General features: G+C 38.1%; 1 protein-coding gene across 1 annotated transcript in view; it reads right to left on the bottom strand.

Moving 5' to 3' along the window:
- Positions 1-24,113, bottom strand: part of LOC114479365 (vertebrate ancient opsin-like) — a 72,949-nt gene that overhangs the window by 35,922 nt on the left and 12,914 nt on the right. The window lies entirely within an intron of this gene.

The following is a 24,113-nucleotide window of genomic DNA, read 5'->3' on the forward strand; positions in this document are numbered from 1 at the left end:
TCCTAAATGCTCTGCTGGGTCGCCACACAAGCTTTCTTTTCCCACCCTGTCGCCAACACGTAGAAGTGTTGGCAAGGTCAAGCAAAAAAAAAAAAAATAGAGTTCCAGGGTGAAACAAGTAAATCCAACAATCAGAAAACAAAAGCTTTGCTTCTAGCAAAAAAACTACTTTCAATAAAGAGAATCAGGAATGAAATTGAGGGTGAAGCTTTCTAGGGATGCTGAGGGAATTCAGTGGCATAAACTGATGGATAATACAGCTGTGTATGGGGGAGGGAAATAAACAATGGATTTTATTTATAGAGGGGAAGATTAATGGACAAAATTTGTTAGTTTAGTAAAAACGAAAACTATCAAGTTAGTAATTTTTTGCTAATTTCGCACCAGATTTGGTGTAGAAATCTTTTATTTGATGCATCTTCAGGAATTCACCTTATTGATGACATATACTGTATGTGCACACTCACATAATCAAATAGAATTGAACAAACAAAAGGAAAGCAACATGCAAAAACTAACCATAACTAAATCCCCTAAGTTCATTTTGTCTTCTTTTTTAAAATAATATGTTGTTTTCATTTATTCAGGAAATTCACTTTAAAATGTACTTTGATCTCCTGACACATTTGGAACTAGAGGTGATTTACAAGCTGAATAGATAATAAAAAGCACTTGAAGCACACGCTTGTGGAGGTCGAAATGAAGTGAATTAGTGAAATGCACTGTTTATATAAATAAAAATGGTTTTATGAGGTTAAAGGCATTCAGTGGTCCTGATGGTAGCTTAGACTTACCCGTTTTAAGGTGTTTTCCTTGTTCAGCTGGAAGCATACCTGTCGAGTTTTGGATTTAATTTTTCAGTACCCACCGCGATCCGTCCAACCGCACCAACCAAGCTTCAGTATCAGTTGCATTTCAGATGTCAAAAAGATTTTTGGACGGGAAAAAATCGTATTTTAAGAGATGTACAAGAAATCTAAAATACCACCATGTCAGCCATATACAAACTACAATTGGTTGATTGGCTTATCTTTCATTAAAATGCTCATATTTTGTTAATATGGGAACTGACGGGATAATAATACGGGAACACAGCAGGAAAGGGGAGTGAAATACAGGAGTTTCCTGGCCAAAAACGGGATACTTGACAGCTATGGCTGGAAGGCATACATGGATATGTTGAAGGATGCAAAATAGTGGCATCCAAATGTGGCACTGAATGGTATTTTCAAAGTCTCATTTCCTTGTTAGTGCAACATCAAAATACATCCACCACAATCTTCCTGGTCTTCTTCGGAATAACGTCATAATGTCCAAGGAACTAAATAATGGATAACTCAGCACTAAGATGGTAGTGGCATAACAGTTTAGGAAGCGGGCTTGTAATCGGAGGGTCACTGGTTTGAATCCAACTTGGGTAATCACTGTTGGATGTTGAGCTGGTCCCCAGCTGCTCAAGTTGTATGTTGCTTTGGATACAACTGTAATCTTGTAAAAGACGTGGGGTAGAAATGCTATTTCACCGTAGACTTTCTAAGGAAAGCACGTCCGCCTCACAGCAAGAAGGTCCTGGGTTCGAGCCCTGGGGGTGGACACTTGCATCCTTTTCTGTGTGGAGTTTGCATGTTCCCCTTGTGCTGCGTGGGTTTCCTCCTGGCAATTCAAAAACATGACTGTAAGGTTGCTTGGAGTCTCTAAATTGCCCGTAGGAGTGAATGTGTGTGTGAGTGGTTGTCTGAGTGTTGCCCTGCGCTGGATTGGCACCCTGTCCAGGGTGTACCCCCGCTTAGCGCCCAGTGTGAGCCAGAGATCATCTGCAGACCCCCGCAACTTTGAAAAAAGGCACAAGCGGGTCTGAAAATGGATGGAAGGAAATGGGAAGTGGAAATGCGAAGTGTTAGCCTGTCGTGACAACAACACTGATTGGTTGAAATCTCCAAAGTGGTGATGCCCACATAAAAAGGTATATTAGATGGACACGGAGCATGTGATATTTTCACGTTTGTTTTGTTAACTCCGCCAAGGAAGGTAATGTTTTCACTGGCGTTTGTCTGTACATTCTTCTGTCTGTCTGTCTGTCTGGTAATGTTAGCAGGATATCTCAAAAAGTTCTGAACGGATATAAAATAAATTTGCTGAGCAATGTACTGTAGTTGCTAGTTGCCAAAGAGTTTAAACTGATTTGAGCTGCACCAGAACAACAGATGCTAGATAATAAATCAAGCTTCTAAATATAGCCTTTTGTTTGCAAGGAGTTTTCTGCTGTCATACAGTTTCATCCTCTTTAAAGGTTCTGCAAAAACATTTGATTAGTAATTTAACCAGGAGTTTCTCATTCACTCTATCAACTCCAATAAACCTAATTTTTAATGCAAGGTGCTCATACCAAAAACATGCAAGTTAAGATGTGCATTGATATATGCATTGCTGACAATACAGGTATTGTAGATATTTTTGTTTTGGAGGAAAAATCGCTAAACTCATTGAGTTTTTAGGACAGCAAATCATTGACGTGGCAATCTTCCAATGTGGAGACAGCAACTTCTCACATCTAAATTACATTTTCTTCCCCAGAGCAGGACCCGTAGCGTGCAACTCAACAAGAGATGATGATTAAAGTTTCTTCCCATAATACTTCTTTCAACTGCAACATTATCCATCTGAAAGCATCTGTAGCGATAAAAAGCCAACTTTTTTACATCTGCTATGTAGCTCTGGCATTCGTGGAACCTGGATTTAAGGAAAGCAGTGTGTTTTTGATCAGATCCCTTTGATCAAAACTGAACTCACGAGTTTAATTTCTACCATGAAAACCATTCAGATGGAAATGAATTAAGTATTTCCTTTTATTAGTTCTCCAACACACAAGGGTTCTGTTGTAAGCTCTAATGTGTCTTCAGTGAATTTTCACTGAGCTAAGAATTGCCCAAAAAAAATAGTGCAGCTTCCTGTTATTTTTCATCCTTTTTTATTTCTATTTTGGCAGATAAAGGGATTTTGAAATAGATTGCAGTCAGCATGTGATTCTCCACATCCCACAATGCCATGTGTGGAAATTTCAACAAATGGAGTATCTACAGTGGGGAGAAATACAACCTTTCAAGTTGCAATTTCAACCTTTTACTCTTTTTTTGGTGTAAATTATGTTCGATTCATTGATCGATGAGGCATTAACTATGATTTGACCTACATCTGATAATCTTTTATCTATTTTATCTGCTACCACCAATAATAAAAAAGATATAGGGTAGCAGCATGTTTGGCATAAAATGGGGATGTTGTTACTCCATTATTTTAGTAATTAAATCAAAATCTAGAAAGCCGACAAAGTGTAAATAAAATGGAAATGGTTTATACCCTGTGATGGAATTCTGGAAATGAAAAAATAAAAATAATACATCATTGTTTGAGATCTAAATTGATGTCCCAAAATGTATTTACCCAGTTTGCCTCATTATGTTTAGCTGTAATTATGGTCCAGCTTGTTCCCTGCAGGCCACTGTAATCAGCACAGAGGTTCTTATTATTTGCTGGATATTCATTCCTTGGAGCAAAAACGGGGGTCAACAAAACACATCCCCCAGCCCGTCACCTGGAGTGCTTAACATTTATGGTTTTGTTTTGTTTTTACAGAGAGGGAAGGAAACATAAAATCTCAATGTAACCTAATGTTTTAGCTGTGACGGCTCCCTTTTTTCTGTTGTCTGCTTTTTCTTTAGTTTTTTTCTCTTATCTTGTCTGCAGCTTGCCCAGCCGTATGTACACCATATACTTATAATGGCTGATTTGGTTGTTAGAAGCACATACATTTGATTTTATGTTCACAAAAGGTGCATCTACTACCGTTCAAAACGTAGTGCTACTGGAAAGAAAGAAGAATGTAACCCTAGGGTGTTGTAACACCGCTATCTTTCATAAACAGGCGTATATACAATGAAACGTGGACGCAGACACTTTATTGTAAGCGACTACAGTTATGCCGTTGTGTTTCATCAGCGAGCAGCAGGGAGCTTCAAGCTCATCGCTCACAGTGTCCTATAACTGCTTGAAAACAAAAGAACGAACAAGAATGCACACTACACCAGTGGGATCCCAGAATATACAGGTTTAACCACATTCAGTGCGCGTGTTATTGATTGCCCCAGTATGGCACCACTTTAATACATTTGGGACACATTACATTCCAGCAGTCAATTAATTACCCACATGAATATTTAATTAGCTATAATGCGGGCAAATGTAATTAACCCAGAATACACGCACACTGAACATTTACATATTCTTAAACTTCAGGGCTGCGAAAATTATTTTGAATTGTTGGCATGTAAAAGCATGTTTAAATTAGATGACCTTTTTATTGCAGTCAATAATTTTGTTGCCAGTGCAGAACGCTACTTGCATTTTACTCATGAGATGCCAGCAGTCATGCAGTGCAATTGATTTCAATGAGTGTAATGAATAGAGACGGAGTAGAACGGCTAATTTATGTGTAGGGCGGTCAAACACTGCAAAGCACATAATTAGTGACTATCCAAATGGTATTTACATGGGTTGAGACTTACCGATCTACATTAGTGAAGACATTATTCAACAGCATCTATTTAATTAGTATTAAAACTGTTTACATGTTTATTATACTCCAATTTTCTCAGGTTGTCAAAATGGATGCAATTGTTTTTCGCCCAGAAAAAGTTAATTGCAGTGCACAGACTTGCATAGTCTATACCAGTGGTTTTCAACCTTTTCAGTCCGTGGCCCCCAAAATAAAGGTGCTAGAGATCGGAGACCCACACTGTAGCTGAAGGTGGTTGAACACAGATATGAACATTGAAGAACAATTATGTGGAAACAGGGCCATCTATGAGGGGGAATGAAGGGGAGAGATTTTTGGGGCGCATTCATAAAGTCAGCAAAATGATGGTCCATTTTTCTATGAATCTGATAACCACATTTATTTATCTGAATAACATCCACTGTTATCCAGGAGTTATTTGCACCCTAGTATATAATTATCTTAAAGATGTAAATCCTTGTTTTAGTCAGAAATAAAATGGGTTAAAAGTGACAAAAATGGTGGAAAAGGTGGTGAAATGGGAATATAAAGTTGCAAATTAGAGTGGTCAAAATTGTATTGAAAGTGGAAAAAATGTTCAGAAAAGACATTATAATTTGATGGAGAAGTTGCAGAAATGGCAGTAATGTAGCAAAATGCATTGCAAGGAGCAAAAATATGGCAAGAAAAAGTTATGAAAATAGGTAAAAATATGGCAAGTTTGGTGTGGTTTCAGAAAAAGGTTAAAAAAAAAGAAAAGTTTTTTGAAGGCTTCTGACGACCCCCTCCCAGTGTCCTGACACCAAGATTGAGAACCTGTGCTCTATACGATAGATGTAAAGCTGTTACATGAGATTACAATAAAGCCATAGAATGAGAGATAATTGTATTTTTGCAGACTTCTCACTGTAATAAAGTGCAAACTCATGATTCATGTTGTTATATTTTTATTAGTTACACCCCATTTTAAAAACCATTTTTGGGATTTTATGTTCGTCTCCCACAGTCTGAGAACATTAATGTTAGCTAAGGTAAAGTCTTTATCACTAAATAATTATAATGCTCTGATCATTACCGTAAATGTGATTTCCTTTACCTGCGCGTGTCAGCCTCTTAATTGAATGCCAACTTTTTCAAAGTCTTGCCCTTTTGAGTTGTAAAATTAAGATTTACCGGTGTAAAGAAATTGTTTTTTTCTTATTTTCTTCCTTCATCTCGTTTTGTCATTCCAATCTGCACAACATGAACAGGGATGCTGGGAATCCTATCATACATACAATACAACAGACAAACATATACTGTACTATTACAGCCAATTTATGAACTTTAAATGAACCCATTATCTGCACCTTGAATCAACCCAATACACAGATTCCAATGGCAGAACATATTGAACTTAACTATTCGTACTCAGACATGTAGGGTTCTCTACCCCCCACCCCCCACTAAGTTTCATCTTCATCTGGAAGATCTTTATACAACAGGAGCCCCAAAAATAATTTGTAATACAGTAGACAGTAGCCTCAGGTGGCTCTTTAACTCTTTTGCAATGGCTCCCTATAGCTTTAAAAACTAATTTATATAAAGAATTGTTTTTTTGGTTTTTTTACAGAGGGTATTGATGATTAATGACACTGACAGCTAATAAAATCATGATGGAACAATTAGTCAATCTAAAAAATAAATCACATTCTGGAATAACTCTCAATCTTTCTACTTCACCATCCTGCAACCTCTACAGACTATCAACTTACTGTGTGATATGTGATTACAGAATTTCTCCTGGTCAGTTGTGGTCAAACTGCCCTAAGCAGGCCAGATACTCTCGTACTGATAACATTTGCCAAGGCCTCTACTCAAAGAACTCTGTCATTGTTATGCTTAGCTCTATCAGCAACATACAAAAACCATGAGAGCACAGAACAACTACAGATTCATTGAGACACACACACATGGAAACGTCTGAATCCCAGACCGGTCTGTCTCTAAAACCGTTTGACCAAATAAACCCAGTGTCCGCATCTGACCAGTAAACCTTACAACTTGACTTTGTCTCATTTCATTCTTTTTTTTTTTTTTTTTTTTGACTTTGTCTCATTTCATTCAAAACCGCCAAAATACCTTGAACCTGTGGATAACCTTAAGTTTTAAAGGTGCAGTCTGCGACTTTCAGATCTCTCTCTCCCCCTCCCCTTGCTCTCTTGTACTGCTCCAAACTTTCCAAAGTCCCTCCCTCGGAGGAGCTCTACAAGCTAATGTTAGCCAGACAGCAACATCACAGTAATAAAACATGCACTGTTAAAAGCATATTACTGCAGCACTTCTCTCTCTCAATGTGCACACACCTCAGCAGCAACTCAGTGTCACTTACAGCAGCACACATGGAGGCTGCTACGCACACATGAACAGCACATGCTCTCCAGAGTTCTAGTGTAACAATTACAAATCAAACATAATGTAAATCAAGCAGCAATAATTACCTTTTAAGCAGAAAAGTCACCAATTCCATCTTCTACTCCTCCAGACCATACACTGTAAAAAAAAAACGGCGCTCTAGCTCCGGGAAAGGGGCGGGGTCTGTGAGTAACAGCAGTCAGACAGCCCATCAAACACAATCCTGGCTCTGATTGGTTCTTTTTGCTGAGTCGCGGTGCATTCTGGCAATCTGCCAAAGGCTGCAGGAACAGCAGGGGGGCTCAGTGACCCTGTTTTTTTCACGCAAAGCTGTCCTTACATAGTGACAGCTTTAGCAAATATGACAAAAAGTCACTTTTATAAGAGTTGCATACTGCACCTTTAAGTCCCTGGTAAAATAACTAACAAAAAGACTATTCTGGAATAAAATAAAGACTTTTATTGTGTAGGGACACATTCATTTCCGACTTAATATGCATGCTCAATATGTGGCAAGAAATTAGCAATTAGCATATGTTGACCGATATGATCATGTTACCAAATTCAATTTATTAGTTTTTCTTTGCAACTCTACAAGTACATAAACTATAATAATAATAATAATAATAATAATAATAATAATAATAATAATAATAATAATAATAATAATAATAATCTTGTTTAGATAATATTTTTGGTATAATTTTAACTATGTATAGAAATTTATACACTTCACTGAGAAGGTATTTTTTGGCTCCGGAATGTCCAGGTGAAATGAGGGAAAATGGCTTTCTTGAGAGTAAACGTTCCAGACCGCTGTAATAGATGGACATGAAAAACAGCTTTTCATTGAATTAAATTGATCAAAAAATGAACAAATTTAATTTATTTTATTTTATGCCAACTTTTCTATATGTGACACTGTGAAGTCTATAAAATTGGGCCTGGGAATAAGTGAACTTGTGAAAATAGGTTAGCCAATCCCAATCAAATAAATATTTATGTGTGTGGCCACTGCTCCACTTCTCATACAGAATTCTCAGGAGGTATAGTATGTTAGATTTATAGCCCGAGGAGGCAGACGAATGAGGTGGAGCTCAGCAGTCGGATCACAATATGATCTTGCCATACTGGAAAAAAAATAAATAAAAAATCCTGGAGCCTTCAGAATATTGAAAGCACTGCTATAATTTCAAGAAATGCTGTCGAGCTGCTCTGCTGAACGAAAAAGGCTGAACAGTAACAGGCAGCAGAAAAAGCTGCTACATCTTCCAGACAGATGGTTGCAGAGACATGCAGTGCCAGAGCAGAAGCTGTGGAACATTTACATATACCCAAATTAGGCCATTGCTTCCTGGGTCAGAACAGCAAGACAGCCAGGGTGGAGTTTTTGTCATTTTTTCACTTAGTTATCCCACAAGCAGGTCCACTGTTTATGGACGTACGTTTGTAAGACCTTTAAAGAACAATCGGTAACACAAACAGCCGACTCAGGACATCTTTATTATTAGAAAAAACTAAAAAAAAGTGCTTTGTTTTTATAAAGTCTAACAGAACTTTGGGCTTGCTCTAATACTACATGACATAGTTATGAAAACACTAAGCAAGGATTCAATAAATACATTTAAAAAAGAACTTCAGGCCTTCCCAGTCAGTAATTGTCCCTCGTCCGCTTCTGTGGATTTGACTTTAATAGCAAACCTTCGACTTTTATCACAACCTGTATTTTGAGTATATTTTCGAAATTTTGACTTTAATCTTGTTTTTTCTACTTTGTTCTCAATATTTTGACTTTATTCTTGATTTGCCCAAAATGATTTTCTCTATTTAAATTGGTCCTAATCAACTCCCGTAGTATATAATTAAAGAAGAAAAAAAAAAAGTCTGAAAGTGTCACTGTCCAAAAATAATTCTACTTAGGATTTGTGAAAATGTGTGTGTGACTGAAACTGAGCCTTTGTTTATTTGAAGGATGACAACAGTATTATTGAACAGCAGTTATTGTGAGGGTTATTCCGACATGCCAATTATACGTTTCTGTTCAAACAAGCACAACAAACTGTTGTTGTTTTTGTTGTTTTATTCTTTGTTTGTTCTGTCATCCCCCTTTCAACAGAATTATAATACGGCAACTTTGAGATAATTGATGTTAGCTGTAGCCGAACTCTGTCTCTCCCTCTAAACAGATTTATAGATTCTGCCTCGTGTCTTTTTATTCATAAATAAGTGTTTTTAATTTGCATCGTATTTTGATGCATTAATGGAATCAGGTTAAGTACGTCCATGCTCTGTTTATTCTTCATTTGGCAATGAAGTCGGCAATATAATTAGTGCAGTTGTCTTCTCTTTCTCACCACCCTTGTGATTATTGCATTTGGACATTATACATCCTTTGTTCAATTACTGGACTAAATATCGTCATCCCACATCTGTCTATCTGAACGATGGCACAACAGCAAAGCTCATGGGTAAATCTACATCTCGCTGCTTTAAATCCTGTTAATGAGCTAAACTGGCAACCTATTCTGTGACAGGGCAGCAGGTACGATAACGCTGCTACAGTTTATGGGTTCAAGCAGATCAGGTAAGCATTTTGTTCGTCAACCAAATGTTAAATTCTGGCCCACTTTTATATATTTATTTATTTCGAACAAACAAATAAAAATTAAAAAAAACACAAGAAAACAAATAAATCTCAACAGAAATCTCTATAAAACAAAAAAGTTCATTTCAATATGATACGCATTTGATAAATTTGCACAAGGGATATGAAGAATCCTTGGCTTGTCAAAGTCCTGCCTCCATTCTACACCAATGAAATAAACTAAAATGGACAATACAAATAAATACTCCAATCGAGCTATTAAGAAAAACAGAGCAAAAACAAACAAAATTAACATGCACCATCAACAGTGGTGAGATTTACATTCTCTTTCTTCATTTCTGTACTTTTCAAAAATATATCTTTTGTAAGAAATATTAAACTACATTATATTCATACTATGTTCAATCATTTTATCAAGATCTTTCCACAAAACCACCCCACAAATGGAAATGCTTTTCCAATTAGTCTGAGCATATTGATGTTCCAGTCATAAATAATTGTTTTTTTGTTTTTTTTTTCATTCTCAAAAAAGTTTCAGGTTTAAGTTATGGCTATTGTAACATGAATACTGTAAGTTTCCTGGAATCATAAGTCATCATCTAAGTCATTTGCAAAGCTGCCGCCAAATGCACAAAGAGCAACCAAACTTATGTCTAAGAAGAACACTCACTAATCCATGTATTATTCGTTTTTCATTATGCAACAAAAACATGAAAAACGAAAAAAAACACTCGTTATTTGATATTTGTTTCCAAGAACAAAATGAAAAAACAGAAAACGCCTTGTTTTTCAAATTCAAGCTCTTTTGCTTCGGTACAGAAAACAAAAAACGGAAAATGAATTATTCGTTTTCTCCATTACCGATTTGCCAAAGTACGTGACCAGGGAATTAAGCGTTACACATTCCGTGATATCTTTAGCTCTGCAACACTTAGGAGTCTCTAAATCCTCCGAAATGTCCGTGAGGAGGTTATGTGCCCAACACCAGCTAAAGCAAAAAGGACACGTTTCGGAAGCACAGTTGGAAGCAGCGTTCTTGTCATGCCGACCTACCGTTAGCATAGCCGTTAGCGTCTGGTGAGAGTACACTTCTGGGTCATGTACTTTGGCCAAACGGTAATGGAGAAAACGAATAAAGGTGTTTATTTTCCATTTTACGTTTTCTGTACCAAAGCCAAAGAGCTTGAATTTGAAAAACAAGGCGTTTTCCGGTTTTTTTCGTTTTGGTTTTGGAAACAAATATTAAATAACTAGTGTTTTTTTTTTGTTTTTCATGTTTTTGTTACACGATGAAAAATGAATGAACGAATGATACACGGATTCTCACTTAAGTTGTGCAGCCAAAACCTGACAGAAGCAAAACATATTCTAGTTCAGATGGTCATTGTGAGTTAAGTCGGCTTTTTTTCTCGAGGAGCTGCTATTACCTAACCCTCCTCTGCAGCTATAGATTAAACTCCTTGTTGGCTATAAATTGATTACGTATCCCTAAAGCCCTGCTTTTATCGGCTTTTTCTAATTCTAAGTTGTTCAAAGGATTACTGTGTTGTGAACTGTCAAAAATCGATGAACAACAGTTACAAATAATACTGTCAAAGCAAAGTTCAGTGAAGAAATCCACTCTCTTAAACTGCCCGGGGGATGTTGAGGCAGAGCATCCATGGTGATGGTGGTTATAGAACAAAAAGTCATGTATTTGTAGGACTACTACTTAATTTACTGTGAGTGATGATGGGTGGGACAACATTGTCTGCGTTTGTCATGTTAGGTTACTGTGTGAAGAACTATGCATTTTTTTGGGGGGAAAAAACTTTATAGTTGCATAATTGTGACCGCCATCAGCCCTCTCAAAGGAACGTTTATTAGGATAAACAATGTGAAAAGAGAGAGCAGCTGAATGAGGGAGGAAATAAAAGGGTAACAGGTTAAGGAGGACAAGACAATCTAGTAGATTAGATAAAACCGTATGTCTGACTTTTCAAAGGCACTAAGTTTGTACACTTTTTGTTTAGTTTTTGATCTCAGTCTATGTTAAATCCTGTGAAACAAACGCTAAATTGTAGCAAATAAATGGAGAATTCTGCACTTTACATTGACATTGTTGTGTAATTTGCACGAAGTTGCTTTGGAGCGGCTGTGGCTAAAGATGGGATTTCTTCTTTTCTCGTTACATTTACGTATGTTACATAGATGTTACATCTCAAGGGGCTTTCCAGAAACTACATGAGTGAATATTCATCCTGTGCCTTTAGTTCCTAACCAGAAAAAGTGCCACATTTTCAATGAAATTAGCACTTTTTTTGCACCGCAATTTAGTTTTTTGCCTCTCGCGGGTCCAGTCCTGACTCTACCTGGGAGGGATGCACATACATATGCACACTTGAACAGAGCAGACGGTTCCGCTGACACTGTCATTTGGCCCGATTCGAGCACTTTTGGAAAACCAGTGGGAGAAGCAGTATCTATGCTGGAGCCACTTTCACACTGCTCTCTCCCATAGACGGTACACGGAGGCGGCGCCCTTCTTGCGCGTGGGCGTAGTTCCAGCGCCTCTCACTGACACGCCCCCAGCGTTTCAGAGCAGAGAGAAGTGCTTGTTTTTCCATAATTTTGAGACCTAATTTTATATACTTAGCCAAATTTGAAAGATGAAAAAAAAAAGATAGTGAGTTATTGCCTTGAAAAGATTGTGTGATACATTTTGTACAGCTTTTCGGAGTCTGATTTTCCCACCCAGTTCTGCGGACGTGGAGTCAAATGACGCCAATGGTGACGTCAAATGACGCTGGTGCGCATTCACGACAGCTTGGAGAGTCGTCCCAATAACCCAGAAATAAAAAAGAATGAGAAAAAGACAGCTTGGAGACCAGCACAGTTGACTGAACTACTGCATGGTTCCACAGATGTATGCAGAGGCATGTGCACAGGACTTGCAGTAAACAGTCAATGAATCAAGAGTAAATCAATAACCGTGTCACAGTTAGTGTGGATCGGCCGCATTTTTTGTCCGAGTCCGACCCAACAGGGAAAAACTTTTTTTTTTTTTTTCTCAAAGAAATTACATATGTACATTTTGTTTTAGTGGTAAGCACTGATTTTAGTAACAAACTACTATCAATGTCACGGCTATAAAGTGAAAGTGAAACACAAACGGGATCAGTGCACACAAGTGACCCATCAGATCTATTTTCATAATCGATGTATCAAAGATAAGGATAATCCATGATATTGTGCAGTAAAAGGAATGATTCAATGATTGCTCGTCCGGTCGGGTCTCCATCCTCTATCCACAGCATCAGCTGTGCTCCATGATAAACAAACAGTTGATGCACTCCCCCGCAGTGGCTGTGTTAATGGCAGTAGTTACACTAATCACCGTCGTGTCACTATGGGGTCTCATTTCTAAATCCCGCCTATGCTTCTTTAAAGGACATAGTGGTGCTACAGTGGGGAAAAAAAGCTTTTTAAATCATTTATTTGTAATTATTGCATAAAATAAGTATTTGGCAAGAACACTAGCTCTCACAGACCCTCACAGACTTCTTCTTTCTTAAGAAGAAGATCTTGTTGGGTTCTTTTTCATACTATGGACTTTATATTTTGTTAAGAACACTAAGATGACTTTGTTGTAATTTGCGCTTTATAAATAAAGTGGAGTTAAGTTCTATCCTCCACTTATTACCTTTATTAATGGCACCTTTTTGAACTTGTTATCTCTCTCTCTCTCTCTCCCTCTCTCTCTCCCTCTCTCTCTCTCTCTCCCCTTTTCTTTCTCTCTCTCTCTCTCTGTTCCTCTCTCTCCTCTCTCTCTCCGTCTCTCTCCTCCTCTCTTCTCTCTCTCTCTCTCTCTCTCTCTCTCTCTCTATATATATATATATATATAGTTTTTTTTTTCCATGAAATGATTTCTTTGCAACGTTATTGAGCTTTGCACATCAAGTAAGAAGGACCAATCCCGGTAGGTTGGCATAGACCAACCAAGGTCAACAAGGTGAGGAAAATGGATAATATTGTCACAGTGAAAGAAACACTATCTGTGAACAATGCATGAAGAGTGGCCGACGATTAAGATAGGAAAAAAGGACGAGAGAGAGAGAGAGAGAGAGAGAGAAGCGAGAGAGAGAGGAGAGAGAGAGAGAAAGAGGAGAAGAGAGAGGGAGAGAGAGAGAGAGAGAGAGTAGAGAGAAGAGAGCGAGAGAGCGAGAGAGGAGATGGAGGCCATTGGTGCCTGTCGGTGCACATAAGAATCAGTTTGATTTGAATGCACACAGAAAGTGGGACATTGTCAGTCATACACTTTGCAAAGAGCCTCATTTGCACATCTTGCAAGAACTCACAAATGGCTTCCGGTGTGAAGCCTCTATCAGCATCTGTCACTCTCCAACTAAACTCATATCAAGCAGAAGTAATTGCAATTTTTAATCCTACATTTTTTTTGTTTTGTTTTTTAATTAATCACTGTCTGTATTTTCTATCGCTCAGTGCCTGTTATTATTATTATGTGGTTTTAGAGCCTTGAGGTACTGTTATGTGAAGAACAGGAAATAAACACAGAGAATTGCAGATTGGACATTGTATTATTTAATATGTGGTGTCCATTACATTGAGTAGATTTTCTTTTCTTTTGAATCTAATTTTTACTTTATGATGATTCAAGCCAAACTATAAAGATCTTCCCAGCAACACTAATACCAAAGATGTCCATGCAGCAGCTCTATCTTGCTTACATCCTATCTCTCTATCCAGTACAGTCACTGCATCAGGACTAAATGGAAAAAAAACAAAAAACTTTGCTCTTACTAGTGTGTTTTCTTCTTTTACTAACCAGCTTCTCTCAGTTCTTGTAACATCAGATGCACCAGGATGTAAGCATTCCCCTTGCACTCTTTTTTAAACTTTAACATTCATATCTTAGGAACGCTTCCATCCGTAGCTCTCAGTTCGAAATGAAGTCCAAAGCAGCAGAATGTATCTTCTCAACCATCAGCAGGAGAAATTTGCTTTCTCTCAACCAACTTTTTATATGCAACCAATGACTATTGGCATGACTATCACCTCAAAAGTGTTCATACATGGGAGCACTGCATTTTTTCAAACCCTAAGTTTTGGGGAACACTTTGTTTGGATTAACAAATGCATTTTTATCCATTGATTGCAATTTTAATCTTCATTTTTATTGCCTAAAAACAACGCTAAAGGTTTAGTCCTAAACAGACATTAGCAAAATACTTAAAATTTTCCAGCAAATAAAATATGTCAAAACAAATTCTGTAAGCAGGACAAGATTATTATTGTTATCATTATTATCACAAATTAATCAAAATTGTGGTGCCCCAGTTTGCACTTCCACGTGTAACAAATTGGATTTCCTTGAATTTCCGATCAAGTTTCTTCAGATTTGCCATGTGACTTGCCAGAATTGTCTGATTTTGTGCAAGAATGTTTGGGGTTATTTTAGAAAGAAATTCCTACAAATTGTGTTTCAATATTACTGCAAAAATTGTACTAGTGCAAGCTCCATTGTATATTGGGTGGAGGCGTATTGAATTGTGACCTTGGTGGGAGTGAGATATTTACAAATGATATAGTGATTTACATAGTCATATTTTTTTGCTGTAACTTTTTACTTCTAACAAAATCTTCCTTTGAGCCCAACTTGATGCTCTAGCGGAGGAGATTTGGCCCGTGCGCCTCGAGTTTGACACACCTGCTCTACCCTCAAAGTTAGCACTAATTTTCATGAACAGAAGTGCTACCAACTCTCTCATGATCAATGGTTGGAGAATTAGAGGACATCCCAGAATATACTGTGTTTAGACTGGGCTTTGTTATTGACAACGTTTTATTTGCTTGTCGTTTTTATTGAACTGGAATTCAAATGTTTTCTCTAACACTAAATAAGAGGCAATCTTAGCATTGCCACTTTGTTTTGTGTCTTGACGATAATTTGATTGATCGTTTTCAAACCAAAATGGAACAAAAATCCTCCTCAGACGTCGCTAAATAATCAATGCAGAAATACTATAATAAATTACATTTTCTAAATTAACTATGAATTCAAATTGATAGTCTTGGCAACTAGGTTTTGCTTTTAATTCCAAAGAGGAAAAATAAAACATGGCCTGATAGTTTTAATATTTTTTGTTTAATTATTACACTCATCCTGTGGAAATCCATATCAAACTTGTCTTCTGGATATGGAAAAACTTTTTTTCCTTTGAAGATTAAAAAAAAAAAGGATCAGTTTAATTTGTAGATCCACATCACAGGGACCTTACTGCTAAATAACTCTTTCATCTCTTCTTGATATCTCGTCTCACTGTCGCCGTCCATGCCGCTGTTCTCCAAACCCCCAGGATGTTGAGAAGTGCTTCAGACAGATGTTCCTGTGGATTTCCGGTTTCACTCTGAGTGTCAGAATGAATTCAGGTCCAGGGTACGGACATTGAGCCCAAGGAAGGCCCTTCCTTAATTAAACACAGACCACTTGTTAGGTCTGTGAGTGGAACTGCATGTTCCATTCTATTCTTCCTTTTTGTTCAGTCCAGAGTTGGACATGCCTTGTTTATCAATTTAATTCTTTATGAAGACGTAACATGAGACGGTACTTTCTGTGATTTCTAGATTACATTAAGTTTTTTGATTAGATTTTCTTGTCAAATAAACCTAAAGCCGTCGCTGTCCTCATTTGAATTTTAATTAACAAAGTTAACAGGCCCCCTGGTGCCTTATGCGGCTTGGGGTGTGATCGTCCTCCCTGGGCGGGCTGCTCCTGGTGCTGCATCCGTTCCGGGTCCTTCTGGCCTGGGGTCGGGCCCCTGCTGGCTCTGGGCTCGCCGGCGGGTGCCCACTGGCTGCCTGTTCGGCGCGGTTCTGGTCGTCTGCTGGGTGTGGGCTTCGGCTCCTCAGCTGGGGCCTCGGGCAGGGAGTTCTCGGGCCCTCCCCTTGGGGGTTGGGCGCGGGGGTGGGGTGGGGGGGTGGGGGGGGTCGATGGGGTGGGGGGTCTGGGGGTTGGGGGTGGGATCGGTGGCGTGGTGCGCTGGGTCCTTGGCTCGTTGGGGCTTTCTCGGGTGTGTATGGGGGGGCGATGGCTTGCCTCTCGGCTTGGGATCTTGGGGGCGTTCGGGGGACTGCTTGGCCGTGGGGTGGTCGCCGGGGGCCCTTAGGCCTGCCTGCCTCTTGCTGCTGGCCTGACTGCTTCTTCGGGCCCGGGGGCGGCTCTTGGGTTTGCAGTGGCGGGTACTTGGAAATACATTTTGTCATGGATGCACTGGCCTTGGGCTGTGGGATAACACTCATACTGGGCTCAACCTTAGACACGTTGTTCCCAAATACCTGTTTTATGGAATTTCCACTCACCTCTTCCTCTGTTCACAGCCACCACCATTATTCCTAAACCACACACTGGTCACCAAACTGGCTTGACAACACAACAATAAACACAATATACACAACCACAATTTCACATCGCATCACTTAAAACTATTCCTCACCCATTCCATATCCTATCTTGTATCCCTCTTCCCTGCTAACTTCCCCACCCCCCTCCAACCCCCCCACCTTGGTGTAACACTGCCCTCCTTTTTTACATCCTCCCTTTAATAAAGTATTTCTTACCCTTCCCTAGGGAGGGCTGGTGGAAGAAAAAAAAAAAAAAAAAAAAAAAAACAAAGTTAACAGGCATTTCTTCCAGGTATTGTTTAATCAAAGTTGCTGGATGGAGACGATCATTTTTCATTAGATGAAGACATAGTTTAGACCTCATAGATCAATAAGTGTAAGATAATTTGCTAGAAAAAGATGCAAAAGGGTGAATTTTCTGCTCGAAAGTTTGTCCTGATCTCCACTGAAAAGTTTTGCGCGTTGCATTGTGGGATGGGGAGTCTAGTACACGGATGCATGGAAGGATTTATACTTCATTCTTACTGTGATTTTAGTTTTTGTGTTTCCCCCCCAAAACACTACTAAAATCCAACCAAAAATGGGGTCAAGCGAATTATTGCCCTCTTTAACTGGTAAAAAAACACAAAAAATCCCAGTAAGATTAAAGTAAAAACACTTTTATGAATCTGTTTACGAGACTCCACATCCAACAATGCAATGCGCAAAACATTTCCAACGCTATCAATAGCGAAAAGGTTGACTTTGCATGTTAGGTATTTTTCAAAAAGATGGACTATCATCCATATCACTATAATAACTCAAGAATGGAAATCCAGCAACAATTCTTCCTTTGAAAAGGGTTTAGGTCTGATGGCAAAAACCGCAAGCTATGAAAGGGTGACAAATCGACTCAAACAAAGACAGGACATTTTAAATAATACATGGACCACCTTTTTGGACATTCTCGGGGGAATCTGAGGATCATGTAGCCCATATACTTTAAAGGCCCTATGCCTGTCATTTATTTTATTGTATTCTTATTTTTTACTGTATAGGGTGACATCGTTTCTTTTGCCTTATTGATGTGTGTTATAGACGTAGTGGTTTATAATGCAATTAGCCTGATGCGTGGAGCTTGTACCGTGCTGTGATCTGTTACTGCTGAATGTGGTCGGCCCAGGTGGTCGATATGGAACAGACAGGGATATGCCCCTTTTTCTCTCTCTCTCACATACTGACCCCTAAGGGCGATCATAGCGGTGGAAATACCCATCTCGTTACATAGGTATAGTGCATAGTGCCTTTAAGATGTTGTTTTTTTTTGTTTTTTGTAATGTATCTGTCTACACTTATAATGTTGCTGTTGTTGTGCTATTTTTATTTATTTAGTTAGTTTTCCGTATTTTGTCTGGGTTTGGAGACAGTGGTGGGCAGGATGTAGGGAACACGTTGTGTACTGTGGACCATGTGACATGCATTGTGAATATTTCTGCTTGACATGAGCACAAAGAGCTATAAAATAGTGACAAGGTTTTCCAGGAAATGTTTATCTCCAAACATGTTTCGACTGTCAACTGCCAGTCTTCGTCAGAGGAGTTCTGCTGATTGCTTTTGATGCTTCCTTTGAAGTTTCAATTGACTTCCGTGTAATAGTTCTTGCTGGAACTGGAAGATAAAAAATTTCCTGAAAGACATTGTCTGAATAAAAAAAAAAAACCCTAACTTAACATACTATTGAAAAAGAAGACAAAATGAATCTTTCTGGAACTGCTAATAAGAGTCTTGACAGTGAATAACATTATCGAGCTTTAACTGAATGCAAATGCATGCCTTCATTGATAATTATCACCTTAGATTTATTCCAAACTGATACGTCAACGCAACTAATGTAAAAAATGTGCATCAGAATGTATTATTTAAAATAATAGAGCAAACTTTTTACAATGGACTAGCGTCAGTGCCTTAAGCATTGTTTTTTTTTTTTTACTGAATCGGTACCGGTAGTAGGTGCCAGTATGAGGGACAAAACGATACCAATGTGACTTTTGTGATTATTTGTTGTGTCGTGGGATTATTCTCACCCGCACACAGTGTGTCATGTCTTGCAGTTAAGTTAGAAAACTTTGGTTTACATGATCAACCCATTTCTTCACTGAGCTGTAAACATTTTTCAACATATAAACAGTTTCTTGATCTTACAAGAAACAACAAACATTTGTGATTGTGCCCATCATCAATATAGACAATGTGAAAGTGCCAAACACAGCTGAGATCAGGCTGTTTGTGGCTAATGGCTTTAGACAGTGAGCATTCAGAGGATAGTGTTTTCATAGAACCATCAACATATCTGCATCTATTAGCATATCCAGTGTATCCAGTTTACTGTTTGATTTACAAAATCTAAAACAAGTGCGACAACAGAATAAAGCATCTTATTTGAACAAAGGGAAATTGCATTTGGATTAATATCATATTGGTGCACTTAGGAACTGTATGATATGTTATTTTAACATCAAACATTCACAGTTAAACCAACACTGATTGACACCGTGAACACATTTCTCACTTGTGGTTATTTATAACTATCCTTGTCTCTGTGACATTTAACAGATTCATTCTGAATCACAATAATTTCACTGTCAAAATTGTTGCTATAATTTACTTTTGTTGAGAATTTGGAAACACCAATATTTTATCCTCAAACGGGTCCAAACGAATATACTTGTTGTTCTTTAATACAAGGAAGAAGCTATTCAAACTAGTTACAAAGTGTACTTCTATTACTTACAGGGAAAGTTTCAATATGAATATGTATAATAAGTATATTAGGCTTTTTGCTATACATCATGGACATTATAACAAGTACATATTTTTCTATTGTTACACTGTTGTTTAAAAAAAAATTACTTTTTTTTTTTGCGAGATTTTATAACTTCAAAAAGAAGGCGCTACCGTATCCATCAGGTTTTTTCTACTTCTGGTTCTACAAGCACTTTATAGAAAGTTACCTGAATAAACATCTTGTATTGACTATGTTATTTTGATAGAACTTGCAGTTAAAACTCACTACAGGTACACTTTAAGAATGGCTGATGGCTATTGATGACATATGGCTATGTTTGCAGATCCAGTAAGTGAAAAACAAAACTGCAAATAATATTTTTTTTTGCCAAATTACAATTTTACCCCCAAAATATTTTAGTTTTCTTCACAATTTACAATCAAATTGCAACAAAACAGGATTGTGGATTTCATCTCTCTAACCACCACGTGAGTTACTGTAGCGTAATAAGTAGAAAAAGGTGTGATGAAAAGATGTGTGCGTGTGTGTGTGTTGCTTACCTTGCAAACATATAGAACAAGGCTCCGATATGGAAGGCAAGTCAGCATATTCTTCAAGCAAAGTTCTGCTGTAGGATGCTGAGACCAGCATAGAATGTAGACTATACTTCTCTTTTGAAAATATCCCCAGATGGAAGTGACATCCGACAGCAGGAAATAGTTCCCGCTACAATGCAGAAATACGATGGTAGGAATAGCTTGATAAATATGGCTAATCAGTTAAAGCTGCAGTATGTAGAATTGTAAGACTTGTATAGAAACAACCACGCTGACAATTCCCTCCCTCTTTTGAAACCTATCGTCCCTTACCAGTATCCTCGTGAACACTCACAACTGTGGAGCTCTGAGCAACTTTTTTTCTCAATAGAGACTAGTAACAATTGTAGAGACTTTATCTTGTGTTATTGCAGTTTCTGTTGTTTTTTTTAGGCTCTGCGTGAGCTCCTCTCCCACCACACAACTCTGCATCCAGACTGCAAAATTAATTGCATCTGTTCTCTCCACTTTGGAAATGCTTCTCTTAGGTTTACATGCTCTCTGAAACCAGTACATAGGGCGGACCTTGCGCAGTCACGGAGGTCCGCACGGACTCAAAGTGGTATGTTTGGGGCTTTAGACTGTCTCTTCACCATGCCAGTCTTTTTTTTTTCCACTTGCTTTTGCCGTGTAACTGTTAAGTGATGGGGACTTGTCCTGCTGTAATCTCTGCCATAGTACCTTACTATAGAGGACGTGAGCACCCATCGACTTTAGTCGAGCAGCCAATAGTAACACCCCAAAACAGCTCATGGAGCACTCTGTAAAAAGATCTCTGATTGGCTTAAAAGTCGCGTCACGCTCCTGGATTTCTAAAGCTCATATAGAGAGCCAAGAGAAGGTGCAAAAGGCTATTAAGCTCAAAGGTAATTATGGATTTTTGAACAAATGAAGCCAAAAAAACTTACGTACTGCAGCTTTAAGCATCTGAGGACCCATTTGTTACTTTATAAAGTCATCCAGGGAGTTTGTAATTGAAAGGGCTTTCTATGAATAAAAAAAATGGAAAGAACAGCGAGGCAGGTGCTCCTGAGTAGAAAGATACATTGCAATACATACAATGAACTTTCACTTAACCTGGAATACATAAAACCTCAGACATCTGGACAAGAAATCCTTAAAGATTTCTACTAACAAGGCTTAAGGCCACAATCATGTTCAGCAGTTTGTGCTGCCTCACAGGTTAGAAAGATTCTTGGTTCACATGTGAAAAGGACTCGGGATTTAACTAGATTTAACACATAAAATGATATAGTTGACAAAGACAGGACAAGGAGAAAAATAAAACAAGAAGCTGAAAGTGACAAGAACTAGATCCACATAAAGATAGTTGGAGCCTAAGTACCAAACACAATTACCTTCCCCATCTGCTTTCTCAATCTAGTCAAACAGCTGTGTGTACTTTCCACTTGGAAAAGATTCTGTGCTCAGAAGAGACACTCAAAGGATATGGTGTGAAGTCCCCACAGAAAGGAGTTTAAAAAGAGTAAGAGGCACTTTGTGTAATTAGATACAGTGTCGAGTTTGCAGTGCACACTTCCTAAATGTTGATATCTCTTATAAAAGAATTAGAAAAAGATGAAGATGGATGGAGCCCCAGTTGTACTTCTGTATGAATTTGATACTATCTCCTCTCCTGGTTCTGCGTTGGGTTTACTGGGATGAATCATTGTGTACCAACAAATTCAGTTCCAATATCTCAGGCCTTGCATTTACACCAACTCCACAATATTTGCCAGGGCACACAGTGATCACATGACGGCAGTCATTCTTAATCTCAATTTGTTGGAAGAACTCTCAATTTTCTCAAAATCTTTAATTTTCCTTGTTTTCCACAAAATTTTCCCAAATTTAATTTGAAATACGATACAATACGCAATACAAAGCTCACGATTACTATTATCTCTCTATACTGCGATTATCAATATATTGGTCAGAAATCAATCTACGATAATCTGACATCACAAGAAAAAAAAACATTTTATATCTCTAAAAGACAATAAATTGAAAAGGTGTCCTTTGAACAGTGACACTATTTTAGTGCAACATTTCTGTAAATAAGTGTCAACATGCCAATGTAAATGAATATGTATCCCAATAGTGCTTTCTGTAACAAAAAAATAGGGTCTTTTTTTACCAGTGACGCCATTATAGTGCAATATTCCAGTAAACAAAATATTAGTTCCTTCAACAAACAGTGACAAAATTGTGAGGTCATTTTGGTGAGAAAGCAGAAAAGGTTTTGAAACAAAAAAATAAATTAAATTGGTACTCGATAATCGATCGTGCAGAAAAATATTGCGATACATCGCCTTAATTGAGATATCGTCACACTCCTAGCACAATAAGGTGGAAATTGCTTTTGTTTCCTCCCTATAATCTGTGGCCCACTTGTGTTGCCTGCCTTTCACCCATTAGTATGGATAAAGTAAATGCATTAGTACACTTACAATTCACTAATATAATACAGAAGTGTTTATATCATTTATATTAAACCTCCTTTCTGAATTGTATATATATTTTATTATTAAGTATATACCCTGAGGTGATGAAAAACACCTCCTTAAGCCACATTAGTGTGATGGGTGACATGTGTCTTCATGACATGCATGTGTATGACACCTATTTAAAAAACAGCTCCCGACATTGTTCGTGGAAAACAGACTGAAAGCATTCACCAAGTAGCAGCAGGAGTAGCTGCTCCGGAAAGCTACTCTGTCTCTCTGCAAATAACCTTAATGTGTTTCAACGCCTGTAGGTGACTGTTCTACCATCTACATTTTCTAACATAGATGAGAAAAGTGGGGGGTGCAATACAGATGAGGGTCAATAGTCCCTCCGAGTCCAGACAGAGCGATTGTGGTACATTTTTGGAGAATCAAATGCCTAATGCCACACCATTTTTGAGGGTGTTACATTAGCCTTGTTGAGCCTTGCTTTTCATGACTGCCAGTCTATCTTTGAAGACTGTTGCATTTTAGCATATGTCACTATGCCAACACCCCACACACCCCACATTTTGTTGATACCACATGAAAGCTGAGAAATCACAGTTGCACCGTCTTGCAAGCAACCAATTATTGTATGCAGTACGCCCAGCACAAGAAGATAAAATGTCTTCTCCCAATTCTCTGGACACTCTCTTGTTTCTGATACTCGCCTGCGTGTTGTGTTTGGAGGAACAGTAGGCCTGCTGCTACATTTGACTTCTGACTAACTTAATAAACTACACTGAGAAAAGTGTTCCTCTTGTCATTTTTACTCAGAGCTGTTCAATTAAAATATCCGGGAATAAGGTAGAGAGAAAAAACCTTATATTGTAATAAACTGTCAAAAACATTGCACTTTAATATCTGTAAGCAGTAGCTTCAAAACATGTTTCCTGTCTTTTAGATATCATATAAGCAGTGACGTGCCGTGACCACTAGGGTTGGGTAGGCAGGGCTTTGCAAATCGAGACCACCAATGACAATTTCATTTGTTTCTGCTGGCAACTGTTAATTCAATTCAATTCAATTCAACTTTATTTGTAAAAAGTAATTTACAACAAAGTCATCTCAATGTGCTAATCAAAATATACAATTCATAATAAGAAAGAAAGCTAAGAAAGCTGTGCGCTTTTGGTAGGGGGTGTGGCCTCCTCTTGCCTTACAGCGGAGTGAGACGGCAGCCGTTCCAGAAATAACGCTGTTTAGTAATTTGGGCTATGAAACACACAAGATGCGGACACTTTCAAATAGGTACTGTAGGCCATCGGAAATGGAAAAATAAACAATTTATAAATATATCATAATTAAAACA

This window comes from Gouania willdenowi, chromosome 17 (assembly GCF_900634775.1).
Source record: "Gouania willdenowi chromosome 17, fGouWil2.1, whole genome shotgun sequence".
Taxonomy (NCBI): Eukaryota; Metazoa; Chordata; class Actinopteri; order Blenniiformes; family Gobiesocidae; genus Gouania; species Gouania willdenowi.